Here is a 13,504-nt window from a genome sequence, read left to right as displayed (position 1 = left end):
GAAAATACAGCAAAAGATGTAGCATAGGGCGATCTTTCTAAGTTCTGGACATCATATTGCATTTTAATCACAGCATAATACCCCATACCTGCCACTGCCTTTAAGTCAAAAACTTGCATTCCTTATCTTGGCCTTCCATGGCCACGAACTGCCTTCCGCGATCTGCTGCCATCCTTTGCACTTGCACCTGTTGATGATCACACTTTTCTCTACAAGTGTTTCACCAGCCAGATGAGTGTCTTTTACCCTGTGGATTCCCCCACCTTACCCGACCTGTCTACCTTCACCGTATTCCCTTGACATGATCGCCTGTCCATTTTCTTCATCCTTGAATTGTATATGTAGTAACTCATCTCCAGGTGAGGACCTCACATTTGGCAGAAGATCAGTTGGTTTAAGACAGAGAGTCCTGTCCTGGGCCCACATGTACCTATGCTTCAAGGCCACTGAAGCCCCAGAAGTGCAATTAGCAGTTCTCTTTACCAAGGGTAGTGCTGGAGAAATAAGCACTTCTAAATTGTTAATTAGGGAACAGGTGTCACAACCCCTCCTACTCTCTGACCCCTTAATGTGGAGAATAGAACCTGCCAGCCAGGAGGATCCAGCTGTGCTTTCAAGGTGAAGCCTCCCTTGTTGGAGCCTAAGTGATGCATTAAACCCAAACATCTGCACAGAAAACTTGTTTCCATGCCAGGATGGATTCCCCTTTAATGGGGAGTACAACTACACTTTCAGAAGTGGCAGTAAACCACACTCTGAGTCCTGTCTTCTTTTTCTTTTACACTCATGACCTTCTCATGATGTTGAGAGGAATTGCTGACCTTCTATTTGGCAGATCAATGGAACATATCCGTCCTAACTGTTACACCTTCTCACCTGGCTTCCACTGGCAGTGACCACCCCAGTCCCCCTCCCACCATGCCAAGTTCCAGAACCCAGTTGAGTGATAGGAGTAAAGCTGTAATGTAGTGAGGTCCAACATGCAGTCAAGGCACTGGAACTTTTTAAATAATAAAGCATGAAAGATCTTATACATTTGAAACTGTAAGGAAAACTGTCATAAACACTAATGCATAGTACATCCAAGAAGTAGAAAATTAGTTGAACTTCCTGTATACCCCTCATTGATCCCATTATTTGGAGGTCCTTCCTCCAAAATGTGCCCGGTATACTGATTGGCTGTTCTCACACCTACCCGTTTCTTTATGCTGTTCTTCCCCATCTAAGTATCCCTAAAGACTATATGGTATTTAGTTGCATGTTTTCCAACTTTATGTAAATTGTATTATACTGGAAATATTCTAGTGCCAGTTGCTTTGTTTTGTTTTGTTTTTTTTGTTTTTTGTTTTTTTGCTCAAAGCCTTGTTTGTAAGATTTATTTATTTATTCATGTTGATTTTTCCAGCTGTATTCACTTACTTTGAGTACTGTATGGTATCTCGTTGTATGAAAATTTTACAATTTATTATGCTGTGAACGTTTTTATATACAGCTCCTTATGACACAATTTTAAGGTGATCTATAGAATATATATGCCGGTATAGAGTTGCTGGGTGGTAGAGTACCTAAATTTTCAACTTTATTAGATATTTCCAAATAGTTTCTAAGGTGGTTGACCAGTTTATATTCCCATCAGTAGTGTAATACATGTCTTCATGTCTCTATACCATATCATTACTTGGCATTGTCATACTTTAAAATTTTTGCAGAATTGCTGGTGTAGAATCATACTGTATATGGTTCAAATTTTAATTTCTCTAAGTACTGGTAAGATTGGGCATCTTTTGTATGTTTCTTGGCCATTTCAGTTTCCTTTTCTGCAAATTCCTAAGAACAGTAATTTTTTGTCCTCTCTGCCCTCAAGTCTCTCTCTCTCTATTTACATTTGAACAGGAGCCTAAAGTCTATCAGTATCCAGAAATTTCCCACATTTCTTTCTCTCTGACAGAGCAGTAGGATCTTTGCCCCAGAAGCTGAAGTTTCTCATATAATCATTAGCAGAGGAATTGGAAGGGTGAGAAGGATTAGGAACTGAGGTCCCTGATGTGCTAAGGACTAAATAGTGCTGCTCTTTTTATTAGACTAGACAAGAGTCAAGGGCCCATGAAACATAAAATGATGAATCATGAAATGACTTTATGTTTCAATAAACAATTCTTTCCTAACATGGTCTAAGTAGAGTTGTCTGAATTAGATAATTTTGTAAAACATGTACTAGAGAACTATGAAATATTTGGGACTAAGAAGAGGGAGAAGTAGAATGATTTAATTAGTATGCAATGATTTTTTTTTTTTTTTACCTTGTTTTAGTGGTCCTGTGATGTAACTTTATCTGCAGGTTAAGTACACAGGCCACCAGAAAGAAGATCAATTCTCTTGTCCATTTTTCTCACTCCTTTCACTTCTGTGTTACTTTTGGATTGATATTTGGGAGAGAAGTCAGAAGTACTTTGCCCGAATCTCTGTGTCAATAAACAAATGAAGAAGCTACAAGATGGGTGTTTAAGGGAGTAGAGTAAAGAGGGATAAACAGCCATGTGGCGAGTTCAGGGAGGGGTGTTGGGAGGATGACATGGCTGCTGCTCTGGAGTAGCTCTGAGATCTGGGATTTATGGGACAGAGGACCCTGGGTTCATCAGAGGCACTGCAATGAAGTATTACTTGCTTTCCTGTTTGTGTTCTTTTGAGAGATGCAAAGGAGAATATGGAATCACTTTTGTAATCACTTTGATTATTCATGACTTCAGAAAAGGGAAGATCTTCTAGGAGTCTGACATTTGTTAGAATTACATAACTATCCTGAAGTCATACCCCCAGCACCCTTTGAAAATTCTACCTTCTTGCCCTTGAAACCTAGAGACTAAATTGAGACTTCTCGTCAAAGGATGATTGTAGGCATATTAACGTTGAATTTGTGTACTTTCAAATTTCAGATACAGTATCATATCATGGAATATGCACTGGACTTTGATTAAAAAAAAAAAACCAAAATCCTCCAGGGTCTGATCCTTCTTAGCTATTAGTGTATGGGGTAACTTTAATCTCTTTGAAGATGTCTTTGCCTGTGTAATACGATACTAACTACCCTCTCCCTATCAACCTGATAGGGTTGTTGTGAAGATCAACTGAAAATATTTATGCAAACCTGAAAAATGTACAGCAATATGACAGTATTGGGCTAGGAATTTTTTACATAATTAACCGTTTTGGAGAAGTGATTGTCTGTGCCTTGTGACCTGTGGGTTTTGCTGCATGAAAGAGGAAATGTATATACTGGTAGCCCACAACTACACCATCGCCAACAGACACTGAACAAAATATCAGACTACAGGAAAAACTGAAAAAAGAAAACCATCCGTATATACGACTACTTTGTGCCCTGGATTGGGGAGTTCATTGCAGGATAATATTCTGTGCACATTTATGAGGAGACTTGGTAAAGGCTTTGCCCTCCCATTTAGACACTTACTGTACCAAGAGAACTGCTGTAAATTACTAAGGGTGACAAAGGGACCAGTGTGAAGCATGAACTTCAGAGGCTGCCCCCACGGTGGGCATCTTCTCCCAAGTGGCAAATGTCTTCCAGAGGTCGAGGGGCACGCAAGCCAGGGAAGACAAACCATTCTGTCAGGGAGGAATATGACAAGTGTGAGATTGCTTTATTTGAAAAGAAAACCTTCCTTGTTGGAGGTGTCTTACGTTCTTGGGACACAGATGAGATAAGCATACAGACTCTATGGCCATTAATACTCCCGAATGAGAAATGAAACATTTCTTCTGAGTGATAATTTGGACCAGCAGGTATGTTTGCACACAGATAAATGGAAAGCCTGGAGGGGGGCACAGGAAGCAAGGAAAGAGAGTTCAAGTAGAGCAAAAGAAAGACAAAAAAAAAAAAGTGGTCAGGGCTTCTGAACCCCTGAGGAAAGAGACAACTGGAAACCACATAAACTACCAAATAATGATGGGCTAAAATATCCAAATGAGAAGTGAATTACCTCTAGACTCCTGGTTGCTAACCATTTTGTGTTTTAAAACATTTTGAGAAGTTGATAAAAAAAACTATGGAAATTTTTCTTCATGAAAAAATGCAGATATTTATACAGGCAAAACATTTTACATAATTTCCGTAGGGTTGATGATTCCTGGGATCCTTCAGTGTACCTTTCCCAGGACTCCATGTTGACCTTCTTCCTTATATATATGATGTAATGTAATGTGATGTGATGTTAAGTGATGTGATAGGATATGATGTAATAGGATGTAATGTGATATGATGTGATGTTATATGATAACAAGGAAACATTGACAGTTAAAGACAGAACTCTAACATGTATAGGTACAGGGAGGTGAGAGCTTTTTAGGGAGACCTTGCTCTGGGATGATTGTCTTTTCTGAGTCTAGACTCCTAATTCTTGTTCACAATTAGGGGAGGATATGTTTTAGAGGACACAAGGATATCTGTTGCTCAGTGGTATCCAAATATCAGGCATCAGTGTATGCCCTGGGTACCAAATACACAGTTACCACGGGCAGCCCTGCAGAAGGTGAGGGTCAGTATTCCAGGGACACCATTCAAATAGGTTTTAATGTGAATGTTGGCCCCTGGGGTAGTTCAGGATGGTGGTCTGCAAAAGTAGCTCCTCCAGGATGACCTCACCACTACAGGCGGACAGCAGAGCTACACAGACACAGAGGTCTTTTGTCTAGTCCTCAGGTGTAGGCTGGGGCAGATGAGCATGTCCTCACCCAGAGATATCCAAACCAGAGGGTGGCTTCTCCTTCAAAACAAGAACCACAAACAGATCTTTCGAGCACTCACAAAGAAGGAAACTATCTCTGTGCTGAAGCCAGTGGAGTAGCCATAGTGAAGGTGCACATGGTCTGGGGATGTATATTTCTATAGCCGTGGATTACTGGAGGAGAAAAAGCATATGGAACACTTGGCATTAACATAAGCTGTGGGAAAGTTGATGCCAGCCCCTTTCCATTCCTCTAATGTCCAGAAAATATGCTTCTCTTTTCCCCCTTCTCTCCCTGCTTTCTTCCTTTCAGATTCCTCTTTCCTTGATTATTTTGATGGCTAAGGGAGATATCAATCTAGCTATAGGTTTTCACAAGCAAGCTGTTGAATTTATATCTACCCAAACCCATGCATTGAAATAACAGTGACAGGGTCTTTCAAATTTTTCAGGTCATTTTCACCCTTGTGATTTTTGACAGTAAACCTGTGGAACTGATATATGTTTCCTCACCACATTTCCCCTCCTTGCCACACATGGAAGCCCTTATTTTGTGAGAACCTCTTCCTAAGTCTACTACTGAGAGGGCTGATGCCAATGTTATAGGAAGACAGACAAAAGCTCTTTCCTTTGGAAATGAAAGAAGGCATGTGGTAGTGAAGTCTCCAGAGACCTGGGAACTCAGTATATAGTCACAGAGTCTTGACTTGAACTCTTATTTTTCTCTGGGTCTATGTGAGGTAGATTCTCCCAGGCCCAGCAATGGGCAACCAGATAGAACCAGACGCTCTGCAAAGAACTGAAATTGCTGACAAAAGAGCTTGCACTTTCAAAGGAGCACTTGATTAAAACACAAGGATACCAGAAACTCAGAAAATATGGGTGTTTCAAGAGAATCAACTCTAACCACTTGGCATTCTCCCAAGCAAGCTACTGCCAGAATTTTTTCTAAAACATAGGTCTGATTATGTCATGCCTATGTGCACAAACCTTCTTTAACTGCCCATTGACTTCAATATAAAGTTTGGATCTCTTTTCATGGATTGATGAAACTCATGCATTTAAAGTTCCTTCTGAGCACCTACAACTTCAATTTTGACTTCTCCTTAACCTTCTCTGGGTCTCTGAGATCTCCATGTAAAGCTGAAGCAAAAATGGAACCACTGATGACTCTAAGAGAAAGATTTCTGAAGAGGAGTGTTATTCATCTGTCATGATGAGTGTTGTCCTCATGGTTGGCTCCTGAGAGGCACCTGTGAGGAGATTCAGGTCCCCTGCAGCAGTTACTGGGAGGTTCGTGGAGCCCCAGGGAACTGGGATTCAGGCTCGTGCGTTCCCCCACTCAGGATCCACTCTGAGAACAAGGCTGGCTAGCCATCTTGTGTCCAGGTCACTGTTTACTAATTGCTAGTCAACTGACCCAAAGGTACACTTTTACTTCCTCTTTCTCACACCCCGCTCAACTGCAGGGTAATAAACTGTGAGGAGAAAAGTCAAAAAAGTCCTCTGGGTCTTGGTTTTCCAAAATTACCACCTAGAAGAAAAGACACATTTTCTAGACAGAATCCTGGTTCATAGGTATGTTACAAATATACTTTTCAGCCCCAAACACATTTCATAATGGATATCATGGAGAAGTGGAGGGAGCACAGCCATTGTTTAAAGGCCAGAAGCGGGCAGTGGACCAAGTGAAGAACTAGTGGAAGACAAAAGAATATTGTCTTCTTGGCCCATGAACCACCTGGTGCGAAGCAGTGTTCTTGACCAGTGGTTTCCAAAATGGGCTGTTTACACTCTAGGGGTGCTCAAGATCATCCATTGCAATATGCATTTTTAAAAAAGATAAGGGCTTCTATTTTAATAGTTTATCAAAAAAGAACAAGAATGAAGTTCTACTAATATTTCATATGGATTGACACTGATGTCTTTACTTGGTCCACATGTCACATGGTCCCACCTCAAGTTTAGTCGATGAAATATCAAGGTTCCAAAACAGGGAGGAGTTGACAGTGGTGCCTTATACTTCATTTACTTTTGGTATAGGATTATGTTTTGCAGTTTCTGTGTGTCTGGTTAACTGGATTTACCTCTTGTCTCATTTTAACTAGATCTGCTCTCCTTCCGTGCTAAGTGGGTATATCTCGTGGTATATAGGAGCTTCCATGAGATGGGCCCGTTGGACTCTTCCATACATGTCCTGGAGGAAAGAGGACTTCATTAAGTTGTGAAGTTTTCAGGACTGTTCTGGTTGGGAGAAGAGGGAATGATGGCTTCACTGTGGATGAGTAGAAGGTGTTATATCTAATAACACTTCAGATTAAACTGCATTAAACAGTGAGCTCACAGCTATTAGTTTCAATCAGGAGTTGAGACACAAAACTCAGGATTATAGGGTGTTTTGTGGCAACATTACCTTGATGCACTGGCTCAGCAGCCATAAAGACCAGTAAAACGTGAGATATTGTCAAGAGGGAGATTGAAAACAACAACTTCTGCCTTTAAATCTTGATTCAGAAAATTTGAATACTTGTTATATGTCTTCATGTTAGAATGATACAAGTCTGCCTACTACAATTTACAATAGATTCAGAGAGTTAAAAAACTCCAGAAGAAAACTAGAATTATCACTGGAAACAACCAAATGAAGATAGAATATAAGTAATTATAATTCCTTAAGAAAGATGAAGGTAGAATGAGGGGCAGGGGCTAGTGTGTAAGGTAACAAAGAACAATGGGCTCTTTGTTAGAACCATTTTTTGTCTCTTTTCTTTGTTAATAAGATAAAGAACAAGGCAGGGGATAGGGTTGGGAGGAGGGAGGAGAGATGTAAATTATGTTTACATGAGTACAGTGATAATTTCCCCAGATAAATAGCCCAAAGTCATATTGGTAGAAACGTAGGGTATCAACAAGAAGAATACAGCTCAGTGTCCCCAGAAGAGTTGATGAAATATTCACATGTCTTATCCTCCCCCCAGCAGGTGCTTCTTCCTAAGCCACCCCACTTACGCTCATCCCAGTAGTATCCTTTTCCCAGGTGGGATTTGGTCAGGAAAGTAGAAAGCACCGTAAAATTCCAAACAGGAAACTATTTTGTGTAGAAAACTACAATACCATTAGATGGACTGAGGGAGCGATAGGGAAAGCTTCTAATGGCTTCTAGGAAATCAATATGTGATAGAATCATCAGAAACCACCCCCTGCATGAGATGCCTCACTTTCACATAGCGCCAAAGTGAGTGATTCACTCAAATACGCTCCAAACCCTGGGCACTACTCTACCATCTGCTGAAACCCATGCATCTGTCTGTATCTGCCACAAAAACTATGACTTCACCTTCTTGTCCACCTTCCATCTCTCACATGAGTGCCTTTCACTGGCAGAATCTAAACCGGAACCCAGCTGGTTAGGAAATGCAGCTCCTAGGCTTGTAGTCCTTGTGATGTAAGAGAGGGCATAGAAGGGGGCCAGTCGTGCCGGGGTCCCAGCAGATAATCAAGCTCAGGCATGTTTTCACATCAGGAGTCATTAATATGTCTCTGCTCCACTGGTGGTCCTGAAGGTGTTTCAGTCCAAGGTCACTTACTATATAGAATTATTTAATATAGGCCTTAGATAGATACTATATCACTAATAAAATAATGTGAGCTGATATCATGTTTTTAATGGAGTTAAAGTCTAAGCAGAAAAGGCCTCCTCTCTTGCTTTAGGTGGGGCTTCCACACACTCTGTGCTGATGTCATACCAGCATCCCAGAGAGATCATTGTTACTCCTCTGTTGCAACCTACTCTCCACAAACACCCTTGCTCTCACTTTCAGCGTTGTTTTCCTCTCCGTTACCAAGGTTTTTTCTACTGCCCTTCTGAGATGGCCAGTGAAGAATATAGCTCTGTCGCTCAGCCACAAGGTCCGCTTTGTACTCAGACTTTTAGAGTGAAAAACCAAGAATTATACTATTGAATTTGATTCAGTCTTTCATTTTATCCCTGGGAACTTGGAACATCTTCCTTTAAGACTGAAGATACTATGAAAGAAAATGCCCTGGGTAAAGCCCTAAATTACTGGTCAAGGACAAAACTGGTTTTCTGAGGCTTACTCCCCAGGCAGGGAAGTGTGTGTGTGTGTGTTGTGGGAGTTGGGCGTGGGGGAGGACACAAGTTTCTTGTTTACGTTAGTGCCTGGAATTAAGAGAATGGTATTTATTCTCGTTCCCTTTGTCCCAGACTCAGGGAGAGCCCTCAGCTTCAACTGCGCTTTTACCTCATCCTTATAGGAGGGTAAAATAAATACCATGACATGAACCAGTGCTAGCAACTGAGCAGAACATGACGAGACATGTACAGGCATACCTGAATTTGAGCAGTGGGCATGCAGCTTTGCTTCCTTTCAGTGACATCTACTGCATCTCAACAAGGAGACCTGAGTTAATGCTTTGAAAAAGGAAATTAAAAAATAGAAACCTAGAGATATTTATTTAAGCTTCAAAGTTAGAGAAATTGTGTGTTAAGACTTCTCAGTCAAGCCTGAAATTATAACTCGAGGCACAGAGCAGTGGTGATCAACTGTGTCTGCTTTTTCTCCATTCCCTGGTAGTCCTAAAGGCTGGAGAGACCCTGCTATGTGGGTAGAATACTCTCCTTATGGCAACATCATGAACTTTTCCTTATTAGCCATTGCAGAGCATCAACACCAAAGACCCATAGGCAAGAATAAGGAGACGCCATGGGTTGTCACACTTTGCCCTTTGTACATTTCTTCATAGAGCACTGAAGTGTAATATTGATCTAGGAGACATTGGTCACAACTGACATTTCTTTCCACTAAATTAAAAGAATAAGAGAGAATTTTGATGACTTGAACAAAGTCTAGATGCTTTATCTTGCACTGACATTTTGATTTTTTAAGGAAATGCATTTTCTAACTGTATCCTGCAGTTAGATAACTCCATTATTCCACTTTGTTGGAATTGCAGAAAAAATAATCAGTGGTTGAGAGTCTCCCTGCTGATGCAGGGGACGCGGGTTCGTGCCCCGGTCCGGGAAGATCCCACATGCTGCGGAGCGGCTGGGCCCGTGAGCCATGGCCGCTGAGCCTGCGCGTCCGGAGCCTGTGCTCCGCAACGGGAGAGCCCACAACAGTGAGAGGCCCGCGTACCGCAAAAAAAAAAAAAAAAAAAAAAAATCAAACTTGCCAGCATGCTCAAGTCTTAGATTTTTCAGCTTGTCATAATTCACACAGGCTCTGCCACAAGGTCTGCTGGGATGGCAAGAAGGGGAGCACAGAGAGAGGAGAGCAAGCCAGAAGTGGGCAAAGTTAAAACCCTAGGTATTCATCTATTTGTTAGAACTAAATGTCAGAGACAGTGGCCAGTGGACCGAATTGAAAGGTCCAAGTTGATGACCAGAAAGCTATAACATAATATCCCAAGACATTGGCCTGGAGACTGCATTATAATGTCCAAGGGGTATGGTCACAAGACCATCTTATCATGTCTGAAGTGGCAGTCTGAAGGCCAGTTTCCAGTTTATAATGTCTTGGTGGGGTAAAGAGAATGGATCATGAGACTGCATTATAAAGTCCAAAGTTATGATCTTAATAATACTATAATCTACAAGGTATGTTTATGGGAGTTAAATGATACTTTCAAAGGGCAGAAGCCAAAAGACCATATTGTGATGATCAAGAAGGTACTCAGAGGTCGCACATTATAACGCCTTGGATTGTGACCGACAAAATCCATTTTTCTAATGGCCAACAGGTTGGCTGGATAGTTACAGTTTAGTGCTTGGGGATTGGGAGGTATTACCTTCTGAGTTCTCTGGTTTGTGGACAAAGGTAGCAAAGCACAGATCTGTGAGCATCAGGGGTAAAACTCCTTACTAGTCCAAGGGAGGATTTGTTGGGGTTGAAATAATCATCTTTGTAATGCAGTTAGAGAATCTTACAAGGCTGGGCTGGGTGGACTAGGCAGGGTGACAAAAAGTCTGGTGACGAATCTCAGAAGCCATGTGTATTAGTCTGCTTGGGCTGCCAATACAAAAATGCCACAGGCTGGGCGGCGTAAACAACAGACACTTGATTTCTCACAGTTCTGGAGGCTGGAAGTCCAAGATCATGGTGTCACAGGTTTGGTTTCTGGTGAAGCCTTCCCTCCTGATTTGTAGTTGGCCACCTTCTTGCTATGTCCTCACATGGCCTTTCCTCTGTTCTCTCTTGGAAAAAGAGAGATCTTTGGTGTCCCTTCCTCTTCTTATAAGGACACCCATCGTATCAAATTAAGATCCCACCCTAATGACCTTATTTAATCATAATTACCTCCTAAAAGACCCTATCTCCAAATATAGTCACATTGGGTCTTAGGGCTTATATATATAAATTTGGGGGGGGACGACACAGTTTAGTTCATAGCACCGTGTGTCACTGGCTCTGTTGTATATCACTCAGTCTTTGGTTGGCCACATTGGAAACTGGTCTTACTAACCCTTCTGTGCTGCAGGAACACCAATTCTCTCTGAAGAAGATACTCTAAGAAGGATTTGAATAAAGGCACAAGTGTGCTTCTGCTCTAATTCATAACATTTTATTCAGACCTCTTATAGCACTTCTTATAAGTCTTCATAAGCTAAGCAGTTGTGATGTGTAATTATATTCATAACTGTTTTTATGTGTGTGGTTTTCTTTTTGCTTTCTGTTACTTTCCAGATCTACTTTTCTCTCTTCTCCATCTGATTTTCTGCCTTGGAAAGTGATCATGTACACTTCTCTTGCTATCCTATGGGTTTGGGAGCTGTAACTGGAAATAATGATAAGGTAGAAGAAGAGTAGGACCAGGAGATTAATTCTTGCAGCTCCCTCCCTGCAAGGTTTACTAAGGCTGCCTGTATTTTCCAACTGAAGGTCTCTGCTCCTCTCAAGGAAGCTTTCTCTACATCATTCTCTCCACCTTGAGTCTAGTAAATAGTTTCTCCCCTCATCCTTTTGGGCCTAGGGGTGGATAACAGAGTCCCTGACGCTAAGCCCAAGGCACTGCACTACCTCTTGTAGTTCCTTTAAACCCAGCTGATGCATTTGTGAATAGTGCCTTTGTTTATAAACCTTAAAAGTATCTTGAATATGCTATTCATTTCATAGAAAGGCATGACTGCTAGAAAATGCATCATGATGCCAGCTTTCCGTTCTTGCTTATTCTTCTTGAATCAACTTACATGCACATAATTTCCCAGGAAAATCACTTGTATTGACTGGGATGATGTTGTCGCCATTTGGAGATGCTTAGCCACAACGCATTCTAGGAGCTCAGTAGTATGTAGGGAAATGGAGGGGAAGCTGGGATGACTGGGGGGCACTGGTCTCCACTGGAGTGTGGTGGGTGAAGTCCAATCACAGTGTCCAGAACTGCGTGTGGAACCTGATTCCTGGGACTTCCCTGGCAGTCTAGTAGTTAAGACTCCACGCTTCCGCTCCAGAGGGCGTGGGTTCCATCCCTAGTTGCGGAAGTTCTACATGCCACACAGTGCGGCCAAAAAACCAAAAACCAAAAAACACAAAACACCTTTCAAAAAAGGAAGAGGGGCTTCCCTGGGGGCGCAGTGGTTGAGAATCTGCCTGCCAATGCAGGGGACACGGGTTTGAGCCCTGGTCTGGGAGGATCCCACATGCTGCGGGCAACTGGGCCCGTGAGCCACAACTACTGAGACTGCGCATCTGGAGCCTGTGCTCCGCAACAAGAGAGGCCAAGATAGTAAGAGGCATGCGCACCGCGATGAAGAGTGGCCCCCGCTCGCCACAACTAAAGAAAGCCCTCGCACAGAAACGAAGACCCAACACAGCAAAAATAAATAAATAAATTTATAAAAAAAAAAAAAAAAGAAAGAAAAGAAAAGAACCTGAGACCCATCCAGGCTGGGGCTGAGATTCAAGGGAGTAAGAACTACTTCCGGAGTCCATCCAATTTCGAGACAACAGATTGGAAATAGCCTCTACTACTCACATATATTAAGGTAAAATGTTTCCATAATGCTAAATATATGTATTTCCCCTGTGGGATTCAATAAAGTTCTCTTTATTTTCAGTTAATAAGTAATGCTTTCCTTAATCCCCCACTCTTATTTCCCCCTGAATCCCTCTTCTGCCCAAAAGTTGCCTATCCTAATTCTAAGCAGTTATATTAATCAAGAACAGTTACCACACGGTGGCCTAAATCTTGGATTTCAGAGCAAGGGAGAGCTATGCTCCGATAGAGTCTCCATCATGTAGTAGCTGTCATCGATAACTGGGGATACTCTTAGTATTTGTCTTGAGGGGTTGTTGTGAGACATTAATAAGGTTACTTTTGTAGACTGCTTAACTCAGTTCCTTGCAGACAATAAGCGTGGAATAGATACTGGCCACACTCCTCCTCCCCTGACCCTCCCCGGCTACTCAGCAACATGCAGGGGGAGCTTCATGGTCTTGGATGCCCAACCTGCCTTAGGAGGCTTCTCAGCTCATTTTGGTTGTCATAGAGGATGGGGTTCAACCCACATGAAAGGGCAGCTTTGCACAGTAGCAGAAGTTCTTTAAATGTGGCTGGAACCCAGACATAGCGCAGTTCCAGAAAGGTGGCTGGATGAGGAAGCTCAGGACAGCAGGAACCTCAACAAGCCCACAGGGTAATGGGCTTTAAGAGCATGATTAAAGCATGACTGTCCACCCTGGCCAGGATTTGTTCTGCAGCTGAGGGCAGGGGCATCATGGCCAGCCCTAGAAGCTAGAATGGGG

The 13,504-nt window shown here is 42.2% G+C and overlaps 1 long non-coding RNA gene across 7 annotated transcripts in view; it reads left to right on the top strand.

Moving 5' to 3' along the window:
* LOC307175353 overlaps positions 1-13,504 on the top strand; it is a 638,943-nt gene that overhangs the window by 434,755 nt on the left and 190,684 nt on the right. The window lies entirely within an intron of this gene.

Source organism: Stenella coeruleoalba (assembly GCF_951394435.1).
Source record: "Stenella coeruleoalba genome assembly, chromosome: 16".
NCBI classification, from domain to species: Eukaryota; Metazoa; Chordata; class Mammalia; order Artiodactyla; family Delphinidae; genus Stenella; species Stenella coeruleoalba.
This window is presented reverse-complemented; position numbering and strand designations above follow the sequence as displayed.